Source organism: Vanessa atalanta, chromosome 16, assembly GCF_905147765.1.
Source record: "Vanessa atalanta chromosome 16, ilVanAtal1.2, whole genome shotgun sequence".
Classification (NCBI taxonomy): domain Eukaryota; kingdom Metazoa; phylum Arthropoda; class Insecta; order Lepidoptera; family Nymphalidae; genus Vanessa; species Vanessa atalanta.
This window is the reverse complement of record NC_061886.1, coordinates 5,786,245-5,798,499: the sequence shown is the minus strand read 5'-3', so window position 1 is coordinate 5,798,499 and position 12,255 is coordinate 5,786,245.

The following is a 12,255-nucleotide window of genomic DNA, read 5'->3' as shown; positions in this document are numbered from 1 at the left end:
TTTTAGCTTTTGTTTTCGCTAAACTTGTAACGATGTATTATAATTATTTTATAGGTCAGAAAATATTAGAATATTTTGTAACAACAAATAACTACGTAACACGATAGGAATTAAGTTTGGTCAGCTGTTGACCAGGACTAACAGTTTTCGTACTTACCGAAGAACGAGAGCGCATAAACTTATATTGCCTTGATTCGACGCTTCAAACCTGGGCTACGAGATCTGCTAAGTGCTACGCTACTAGACCAACGAGGCAGGCATCGAGAATCAACTTACAACAGGCGTAATAAAACGTTTCCTGTTAACACTGAAATATCTAGAGGATAAATGACATCACTCATAGATATTGGAATCCAGATGACAGATCCCAAATCTGTAATTACAGAATGGCCCAAACAGTCCCTCAAACTTTAGTAATAAATCTCAATTAATACAATATTATATAAGAGAACTTTTTTATTTTGTGTATTTTACATTCGTGTACTTTAACCTATAATATTTTCAGTCGAATAATATTCAAATACATTCGTTATTATTGTTATTCAAATATTTTTGGTATTAATATATACTTATTCAAATGTTATTTGAATAAATAAAATGGATTCAAATTATATAATTAGTAGAATATGGTGCTTCAAGTTACTTTTATCGTTTAGTAAAAAGTATATAGAAACATTCTTTCTCTTTTTATTTAGTAAGCAAGTATCATTCTGTAATATATACTTAGGTTTCCATACGGTGTTTTCCTTCACCGTCGAATACATCATGGATAATAGAAACAAACTAACCATGAACTTTCAGTTGTACTTACCCCTGATGAATTCGTAATCTTGGTAAAGGTATTTGGTATCATGGGACCATCTCGAATATATATATAGATAAACATTATGATGACCTGTCTGTCTGTCTGAACGATTTCGATCAAGCAATCAAGAAGGCAGACCAGCCAACTACGCAGGACACATTATAGTGTACAAGTGTTTACGAACACGCAGGTCACACTCTATCCCCTTACCATCATAATCCGATGGGAAAGGTAGTGTCGTCTATTAAAACCAACGAACCTATTTTACACATTGTTCTGCTTAACGATAAATCAAGATTTTATAAATAACTCAAACCTCATTGATGATCTTTGTAATAACATTCGTAGAAGAAAATCAAGTAAAATCGGAGTTCTCTCTCATTGTTAGATTTGTACTCGGATTTTACTTTTGTTTCCTTATTATAATATAGAAACAACTTGAATACAATAGATCAATGTAAAGCGTTATATATTTATATTGTAAAGATTTATATCAAACCACCGCCTACATATATTGGATTTGTAAGAAACCGTTCTTTACATCCCCATCAATCTTAGGAACTATGATATTTTATGTTATCTTCCTTGAGCTTTGTGTGCTAGTGTGACTTTAGTTGAAGATTGAGTCAGCTAATGTAACTACAGTTATTCTAGGTCACTCGCTCAAATCTGAACACAGTACTATACATAGCTCTCCGATGGTAGAATGTGTGATGGGTGGACGGAATTGCACAATGTAACACCACCAAATAGGTTTAGTTTAGGTTTAAAGAATTTATTATCTACAAAGACATACATTGTCACTTATGTGATAACAATAAATTACAGTAATGTTCACTTACAGATCATCGTCGTAGCCATTATATGTAATATTATAAAGTATTGTCTAATTAAAATTATTTATTCATTAAAGATAGATATGCCATCGGATTTGTATATAGATTTTACGTGGAACTACAAATACGATTCCCTACTGACTCCCTTATGCAAAGAATATTTAGTGCCGTTGTCGTACATACATCGTATAATCATAGATAAAATTTGCCGTCTTGTTATTATTTGTTAAATCGTTTGACTTCAAAGAGCTGCATATTGAAAGGACCTTTGAACGTTTCTATACCAATACAGTTAAATTACTTTTAATGAAAAGGGGGAAACAATGAGACAACTAACCGTTTAAGTGTTTAATTAGTAAATAATTCTTTGGATTAAATTAAAACTTAGAGATATAAATATACATATATATATAACAGTAACAGGAAATCTTAAAACTTTATCCGTTGCACGGCAACGATCTTATATACTTGTTACCTAAGTTATTTTTATATTATTATTAACTGTTAATAAACAGTTTATGCGATGGATATAACGTCCTTTATAAGGTCTCATTAAATGTCTTTCATTGGGCAATAAAACATTAACATATAATCAACGTAAAATCATGTTCAATTTCTAAATTGATATTTATTGAGTTTCATTGTAATGAAGTAGTTTTAGGCCAAGGCGTCTCAAAGGCTAACAATGTGTGCAGAAGACATTACAGCTCTCTAGTATGTGCGAAACGCTTTTAGCTTATCATCTTTTAAAATACGTTGACGTCTTTAGATCTGAAGCGATATATTATTAAAAATAATATAATCATTTACATTAAATGTAATGATACAGCATATAGAGGCTTATTATATATACGTAGGCACTGTGTATTATATACATATATTCATGTCAGACACATTAAGTAGTATTAATAGAAACGTAGATTTATAAATTCAGTTTGAATTCAGAGACAGTGTTTTTTTTACATAAAAACTGTGTTTTGTTTACTAAATTTTCACGTGCTAAAGAGAAAGTGAGTGCTAAGATGAAAGAAGACGTCGTGAGAAAATCCTCATTTATCTAATAAAATAGGGTCAGGTGGATTAATTAAAATATTCACATACATTTTTGTTAATTATATTGAATGAAAACAAAATATTTGTGATTTTATGTTTGAAATATTTGAATAAATGTTCATTAAGAAATTATATTTTATGTAGAATCGCGGTAACTCAGTGGACAGTGAGAATCTAAATCGAATATCGCTGGGTAACCAGCACAAAGCTTTCAATTGACCAATTTGTGTTCATGATTCACCTCCTTAACCTTCTTAAGCGTATGATGAAATTTTCTTTCATGATTATGTAGAATAAACTCTTAAATTTCTCCATAACAGATGTTGGATTATTGACTAGTTAATTTTTTTATTTATCATGTTTTGTTAAAGTAATTTTTTTTTTACATTTTGATATGGACATTCTATAATAGTATAAAAAAAATTAAATCCTTTCGCAAACTATCTAACTAACTAATAAGCCGAAATTAAACCGTGTTAGGTTTCCGTGTTTAACGAGACAAAGAAGATTAGCGAGTCCAATTTAGTATTACTAATAAAACAATTCTGAAATTTTCTACTTTCCCTGGTATGAGAATGTATTTTACAAATATAAGGTATAATGAGAGATATTTTTTATTGGTATTATGCTTAAGAGAAATTGAAAATTGAAAGCTATAATTATTGTATCTGCTTTTGTGAATACAAAGGCAAAGTTAATGATATCGTTACTACTTAAACTTCAAGCGACAAACACAATAGCACAGTAGAATCGTCCATTAATGTGCCACTCGCATGTGACACTACACGTTCGATTGATCCAGAGCTTATGTATGTGGGTGCGAGGCTTTATAATAGTACCGTATGTCATAAAATCGGTAACGATAGTTTTTAAATATTCGGCTTAAAATGATTTATTATTGTTACTCTAATTTATAGAATCGATTTTTTATTCTTTGATGGATTATCACGTCGTATTAAATTCATGGCGGTTTGTTGCACTTTGCATTCTTTTTAAATAATCCTTTTGACGTTAAATGTTAACTTGATAGATAGCGGGATCATTTTCATACAAAGTGGTTTTATCTTTAATCTTTTGACAGAGCTGTGTTTATCTTGAGAGTAGAACTAACGTAATTACACGCTTCTTAAGACGCCGAAAGCGATTCGATTACAACAGTGTGCTTGTATGCCATTTTTAATTTAAAAAGCACTTTAATCAAGCTAGTTATACATGTGAAGCTTGTGAATTTTAAAAATGCACCACCGGATAGTAAGTGATCCGTTTACAGACATTGGCACTTTAAGAACACCAACCTTGGAAACTAAACTATCGTGTCATTGTAACTACAGGCACAAGCCTATAGTTACAGTGACTTTTTCAATTTGATACACAACAATACTAGATATTACTGTTTGGCGGCAGAATATTATTATGATGAATTAATCCAGGCGGAGTGCACAAAGTCCTACCACCAAGTTTTACTCTAAGAATATTCTAATATATCTAAGAAATGTCGCAAACTTTTTGACTTTCTAAAATTGTGTTCAGCGGTCGAGTTTAATCTTACAGAATAGCTCACACATGTTGAAACTTAATTAAGACTATACCCTTGATATTATATTTTACATACTCCGCTTACAGAAATATTTTATGTCACAGTGGGTGGTGAATGAAACATCGTATAAATCATAGCTTAAGATATGAATGAACAAACGAAACATACATAACTAAAAGTATAAATTGCAAAGAGATAAGAATGATAGAGGTTAGCTGGAGGCGGAAGAATGAAGGAAAGGAGGATTTTGAAAAAACGAACAAATCAACATCACGCTAGTCACTCCTCGACTAAATTAATTGAGTTCGGAATACGTGCCATGAAATCATCTTACCATAATATATGATTATCGATTTTTTTTTATTGATATCTGATTATATATAAATATATCGTATAAATATTCATATATTCTTAACGTGTGCATGTAACTGAACTCCTTCAAAGAGGTTCAGATGTGACCCGGTACATAGCGCTGCGATTAAGATGAACATTAAATTCTTATTTCATCTGGAGGAAGACCGATGACGGCTGATGTACTATCATCTATACATATAATAGTAGATAAAAACCTTTACGTTGAAATTATATAAAAATATTCATCTTTAATAAAAAGGAAAAAATATAAATGTCTTGAAGACAAATCGTATCATCCTTTAGGCATTTCTTTGAATATATAATTATTTTTTAACAGTATTCTGTGTTCCCAAAAGCCTTAACTCAATATCTGCAGTCGTGCAATATCATCACCATTACTAACACGTAATATTATATACGGATATACGGAACAGCTCTCTGCAATTTCCACAACATTATAAGTGCTAGAATAAAAATATAACTTAAAAATGAGTTATCTTAGAACTCTGCTCATAACCTTTATTTATTCGAAGACAATTCATGGCTGCAAAATATATGCTTAAAATCAAATCTCTTCAATGCAACAAAATAAATAAAGTATTAAATTTACTTTAGTTGAATTTTTAGCAATTCATGAGTGTAGTATAATGTGTTTGTTTAATCGATTTACTTTAAGAACATTAGTTTCATTTAACACAATTTATAAATATATTTATTTAAAAGAACTAGGATGGCGATGTGTATTGAATATGTACAGTGAATCTGAATCTGCTATGGTGGTATAACGCCTCTTTTCCTTTTGAAAAGAAAGAATTGGAGCTTATATCACCATCCTAAACCACCATTAACGAAGTCATATTAAAATACGTCATGAAGAGATGTGCTTGCCTTGGTTTTGTTTTAGCAAATGTCGATGTAGATTTGCGTATTGTAATCACTGGTCCATTTCGTCTCACTAAACGTAACATTGAAGTCATACAGTTAAAACGTGCATCAGAATTTCATTGAAAACAGTCATATGCATGTGTTTTCACGCTACTCCAGGCTCCAGCTCCTTTGCTATAAAATATATACAGATAAATAATTGAGAACCCCCTTGCTTATTAAAATTAGTCCACATCTGTTGGAAAGCAATAGCGTGGGTACTAATGCTTCGTAAAACAACAATCGTAGAGATATTAATATGATTGTAAAATAATTATAGTAACTAATATAATTGACGATGATTTGTAGTGTGTAGTAGACGTTATCTACAAATTAATTGAATTAACATTAATTTCAGATAATTTGATCATTCATTAATATAATAACTCAATAATAATTAATTATAAAATGACTGATTCAACGGGGAAATATTACTAGCATTCTTGCCACAATTCCACGCAGTCAATATTTGTATAGTAACCATTTTTTTTTTATTTGTACATAGTTAATGCTTGTTCAATACGTAATGTTCTAATTTACTACCAAAATATTGAAATTAAATCTCCTTGTACAATTCAACAATACAGTACAATACGCACAACTAATATGATATTTATAGCATATATATGTGATATTATATAGCTTGCTGGTCATACTATTAAATTTTTATAGTTCACAGAAACATCACTATTTTTGACAATGCATTATATTGTAAAAGATTTCCAATTCTGACTGTAGCAGCCAGCAAAAGTGACATTTAGCGGTCAACGTGCAAACTTGAGTCATTGGTGTTAAATTGGACGGCTTAGTAGGCCCCAGTCCGATACTTTGCTTAACAAAGACACGATTTCAGACACAAGGCTAGTTTTGAAAAGTTAAATAAATTAATAATTAAATTCTCGAAGAAGTCTTGATATCTTAGTGGTTTATATTTATTACAGATATTGTCTATCCGAAGCTAACTGCGGAACTAGACCACAAATTCAAAGTCACTCAGCATGTTATGGACCGAGCTATGCTCAAAGTCTCTTGAAAAGATAAAATGAGGTTATCCGGAGAAAAACCGGAGTTACCTTGACAGCTTATAAAATTAGCTACCTGAAGTGGTCTGATAGGATGGTCACGTAGTCGAAGGATCAACGGCTGTTTGAGTGGAGATCGTGGATTAATAAACCGATGACCAGGTGGGCAAAGAAGCGGGAACTCTGGTGCACCTTTGAAGAGACCAGTGGTGCAGTAAGTCCAGCAGTAGATTACGATTGACTGATGATGAAACAAGACACTTTTCTTCTATATTTTTGTAAGCTATTAAAAGTTGTTATTAAAAACTATAATACACTTAATGTAGTTTCTAAGTTAGTTTCTCGAACAAAATTACCGAACTATTTTAGCTATTAACTAATGGATGATAAGCCCCTACACTGTTCAATTAAAGGACTTAGTGTTAACATCAAACACTGATCGAGCTATATTACCTAAATTACCAAACAAAATTACCTAATTTATTTACCTAATGTTATACCTATTTTCTTTAACTAGGCAACGGTGCGTTAAAATAATAAACGCATTACGAAATATTTACTAAGCCATCGGCACATTCAAATTGACCTATTTTAGCTCATGCATATTTATAGACCAGATGAACGATAATTTACAGTTAGAAATTTAGCTAATTCAAAAACAATTGCTTTCGTCCATTTGGATTTGTTTATTAAAAAATACAAATTAATATTAAAAAAAAAACTAAAGTGGGTGTAACTGTGAAGCTCAGCTACTTATTAATATATTTAAACTTTCTCCGAAGCGCGCTCCGTTTTTTAAGTATAAGTTTTATGGATATTGGGTTTAGTGGTTTTTTCATTTTGGGAAACGTCTCCTCATGATTTTATTAATATTAATAGATTGCGTAGCATCATCACCATCATCATCAGCAGCCCATACTCGTCCACTGCTGGGCATAGGCTCTCCAATTGCACGCCACTGTGATCTATCTTCGGCTACTCGCATCCAGCTCCTGCCAGCCGTCTTGCGCAAATCGTCACTCCATCGTGCCCGAGGACGTCCTACACTATGCCGAGATGCGGTCTCCACTCTGAACTCGTTTTCCCCAACGGTTATCGGTTCTATGACAAATATGGCCGGTCCACTGACATTAGCTTACTAATCCTATAGTGGGCTATGTCGATGACTTAACATACACGTGTATAAATATATAGTTCAATCCACCCACGTGGAAGTGGGGTGTATGAGGGACTCGCCGGTGCCCAAGATGTTGGCGGTACACCGGAATACCCACTAAAAAACCAACGGTATTCTTTCCGTCTCATAGGCGGTTGCCACGGGAGCGCTTTCGCATGCTACCGTGACGCCCTAACCGTCGGTCCGCCTATGCGGGCCTCCAAGGGGATTCCCGGGGTACTGACATGCGCATCTCCGACCAGCACGTCTTACCGAAATATCCGTGTCCGGTAAGTACCTGTCATCCTGAAAATGAGCGTGCCATTTTTCCTCTTGACCCAGCGACTCAAGTGGACGTATCGCCTCCACTATGACCAGGCCCGCCGTGGATAATCCCAGATTCTCCTCCCATCGAACGATCAGGGCTTGCTGGGCTAGAGCCCTGATTCGCCCGATTACTGCTGACCCTGTATGGTCGCCGCGGTTCCTCGCCTCGACCCGGAACCAGTACACATCCGCGAGCACCTCCGCCTGGAGCTCCAAAGACGGATCGCCCGTGAGAAGTGTAGCCGCAGTCCACGAAACTGTACGGTACCCTCTGATGCCTCTCACCGCTATGACCCTCTGCGGCTTTCGCAGGAAGGCCCGGTTGTTAGCGGTGAGGGCGTCCACTCAGATCGGGGCACCATAAAACGCTATCGATCTCACTACGCCGGCGTAAAGGCGCCGGCACTGCGATCTAAGCCCTCCTACGTTCGGTAGGAAGCGGTCGAGGGTGGCAGCGGCGTTGATGAGCCTCGGGCCGAGTTGGACAAAGTGCTGCTGGACGGTGATACTCGCCCCTCGTGGGGTCCTCTCCGTGGACCGTGTAAAAGGAGTGCCTTCGTTTTGGATATGGAGAGTCAGGCCCAGCATTAGCAGTGAGGGCGTCGTCAGCATAGCACAAAACCCCCATCCCGGAAGGACCTGAGCCCGCAGGAGCCAGTCGAAACCGAAGTTTCGCAAAATTGGGCCGAGACCCCTGATCCCAGCGGGCCCTGCATAGAGTATATTTATTTGAATTATATGTACCTTTTTTCATATAAAATAAAATATTTTTTTTAAAAATAGTTGTGTATATATTTCATATAAATCACACTTATTCAGAACCCGATGAATTACCATTTATATTAAAGACCATATGGTGGATTGAACTGACTGTAACTGTAGTTCAATTTGTCTTCGATATAAAACAATATGTGTATTAACTGGTTTTATTCCGAAACTCTTGTAGTTCTAACAAATATTTTCTAAGATTTCTGGTAAATGATATTTTATGCTTATTAATCGTATATTTGGGTTTTGTGCCAAAGGGATGGAAGACGCTCAGTTGAACGCAAACAAAGGTCGACGCGTTTATATTACGTAGGCTGACCTACATAATCTTCTTCTTAATTACAGGTACAGGACTTGGGTATATTACAGGTACAGGACTTGGGTATTATGTCGAGTTCATTAATATTAATCTTTTTATATCTGTTTAATATGCGACAAATCTGTGTTTATAAAGAATATATTTCCAAAATAAATGTTATTATATGTACGCGCGAGAGAAAAGTGGACTGTATTTTAGGTATAAAAGGGTGTTACCTCAAAACTCTGGGCTCGGTGAAGACACGTTCTTCTTGGGAGCGCTCCCTTGGTCTTCATACACTCGAAGAACACAGCCAAAGGGATGGGTGATATTATAGGAGAAGGATAAGTCCGTTACACAAGCTAATTTAAAAGGCGCGGCGCACTCACATAACACACGTTACCGCGGCTCACACCAGAAGGGAAGAGAGAAAAAAAGTACGTCATACGTCAAAATCATTCCATAGACAAAACATAGACGTTTCAACGTACGCATACACCTAAATACGCTACATACCGCCCGCCTTAGAGTCACTCACTCTAATATAAACACTCGGACGGCTTCTACACTACACTATAACTAAACTATACTATTATTTGATTATTGATTAAAATACAAAAATATATTATTCACTGTCCGGGAGCGGACACACTTTAACAACTGCACGCTTGCAAAGACCTTGTGCTGTGCGCACAGAAACCACTCGAACCACACCATCCTTGCCGGGATGCGTATTCTCAATAACACCGAGACGCCATTGCAAGGGTGGTAAATTGTCCTCTTTGAGGACCACTAATGAGCCTATTTTAACATTGTTCCGTGACTCTGTCCACTTGGACCTTTGTTGTAACGTATGGAGATACTCTTGACTCCATCGTTGCCAATAATGCTGCACGATATTACTTAGAAGTTGCCATCGAGTCAAACGATTTAATTTTTCATTTGTTACGTTTGGTTCAGGTATAGCTACAAGCGGTTGACCTATTAAAAAATGACCAGGTGTTAACGCTTGTGGGTCACTAGGGTCAGAACTTAACGGACAAATTGGACGAGAATTCAACACGGCCTCTATTTGACATACGATAGTATAGAATTCCTCATATGTAAGCGTCTGCTGACCTATCACGCGCTTCAGGTGATGTTTGAAACTACGTACTTGTATCTCCCACATACCACCCATATGTGGTGAATATGGTGGATTAAAATGAAAATTAATATTTTGTTTTAGGCATTCCTTCGAAACTTTGTCTTTAAAATCACTAGAATTATGCAAGACACAATATTCACACAACATTTTACTCGCTTTCACAAAGTTTCGACCACAATCACAGTACACATCCGTACACACACCTCGACGGCTACAAAATCGTTTTAAAGCAGCAATAAAGGCTTCAGCTGTTAATTCTGACACTAACTCTAAGTGGATTGCACGAGTCACCATACACACAAACAAACACACATAGGCCTTATAAAGTTTGGCATTTCTATGAATTCCTAGTTTTATCATAAAAGGCCCACAATAATCAATACCAACACGTAAAAAAGCACGACACCTATCCACTCGAAAAGAAGGCAAATCGCCCATAAGCGGTTGCACAGCTTTCGGCTTATTCCTAAAACAAGTAATACACTGAAATACTCTTTGTCGAACAATACTACGAGCTGACAGTATCCAATACTTTGCAATAAATATTGTAATGTTTGTACACCAACATGTAAATAGATTTTATGGTAATAATCAATAATTAATTTTGTAAGATGATTTCTTTTAGGTAAGATAATTTGATTTTTTATATCATTATTCAACGAATAATTAGACAACCGCCCGCCAACACGCAGTATGCCAGACCTATCTATAAAGGGTTTTAGCCTTTGTATACCAGTTGCACACGGTCTATTTTTTGATAAACAATTAAACACATCGCTAAACTCATTTCTTTGAACTAACTTAATCAAATTCAATAACGCTAAATTGTACTCCGACCCTGTAATATAATTACACTTAGTTTTTTCAACATTTAAACAATTAACTTTAAACCGATAACACCACGCCGTAACACACACTAGCTTAGAAAGATCTGAGTACTTATGTAGCAAATCAAAATCAATGTCATTCACACAAACAAAAGCTTTAATAACACGCCTTTCACTATTTATAATATTAACTTCACTATCCCCTATGTCATTAGTCATAGACACAGGCCACTGATCCCGTGACAAACGTAACCAAGGAGGCCCTTGCCACCAAAGGTTGTATGAAAGTAACTCTGAGGGTAACATTCCTCGCGAAGCACCGTCCGCGGGGTTATGAACCGAAGCAATATGAAACCAATTTTCAGGACTAACATTACACTGACACTCACTGGCTCGATTAGCCACAAAAGTTTTATATTGATGAGATGAACTCTTTATCCAGGACAAAGCGATAGTAGAATCAGTCCACGCAAAAACTCTATCGATTTTTATTCTATCTTCGAACACGTTCATAACATATTTTATCAAACGAGATAGAATTACTGCAGCACACAACTCCAACCGTGGTATACTAATCCTTTTAAGAGGTGCAACACGAGATTTCGACATAAGTAAATACGTCTCACTGCGTCCATTAGCAGCAGTAACCCGAAAGTAGACAACAGCAGCGTAACCACGCTCAGAACTATCTGAGAACCCATGAAGCTCAATCGAAGCTGCAGTCGTCGATACAAATCGATTTATTCTCACACTCGACAAGACTGAAAACTGATTAGTATATTGTAACCACACTTTTTTAAGATCAACTGGTAAAGGTTCATCCCACGATAAACCACGCACCCACAATTGTTGCATCACACACTTAGCAAACAATGTGTCTGGGCTTAACCACCCTAAGGGATCGTAACACTTAGCAATTTGAGATAACACTGCTCGTTTGGTACACTCACACGAATCGAGTCTAACATTATAGTGGAACACATCACTTTGTGGATTCCATTGCACACCCAACACCTTGATGACACTTTCATCTTCTGCTGCAATAAAATTCACACTAAGTTCCTTATCACATTCAGGAATATTAATCAACACAGAAGGAATGAATGAATGTGGAATGTAGTTAGGCCTAAAACGAACACTCAAATTAATTTTAACCAATTCCATGTGACCCGAATCCAAATAATCCTTCATAAAATCACTA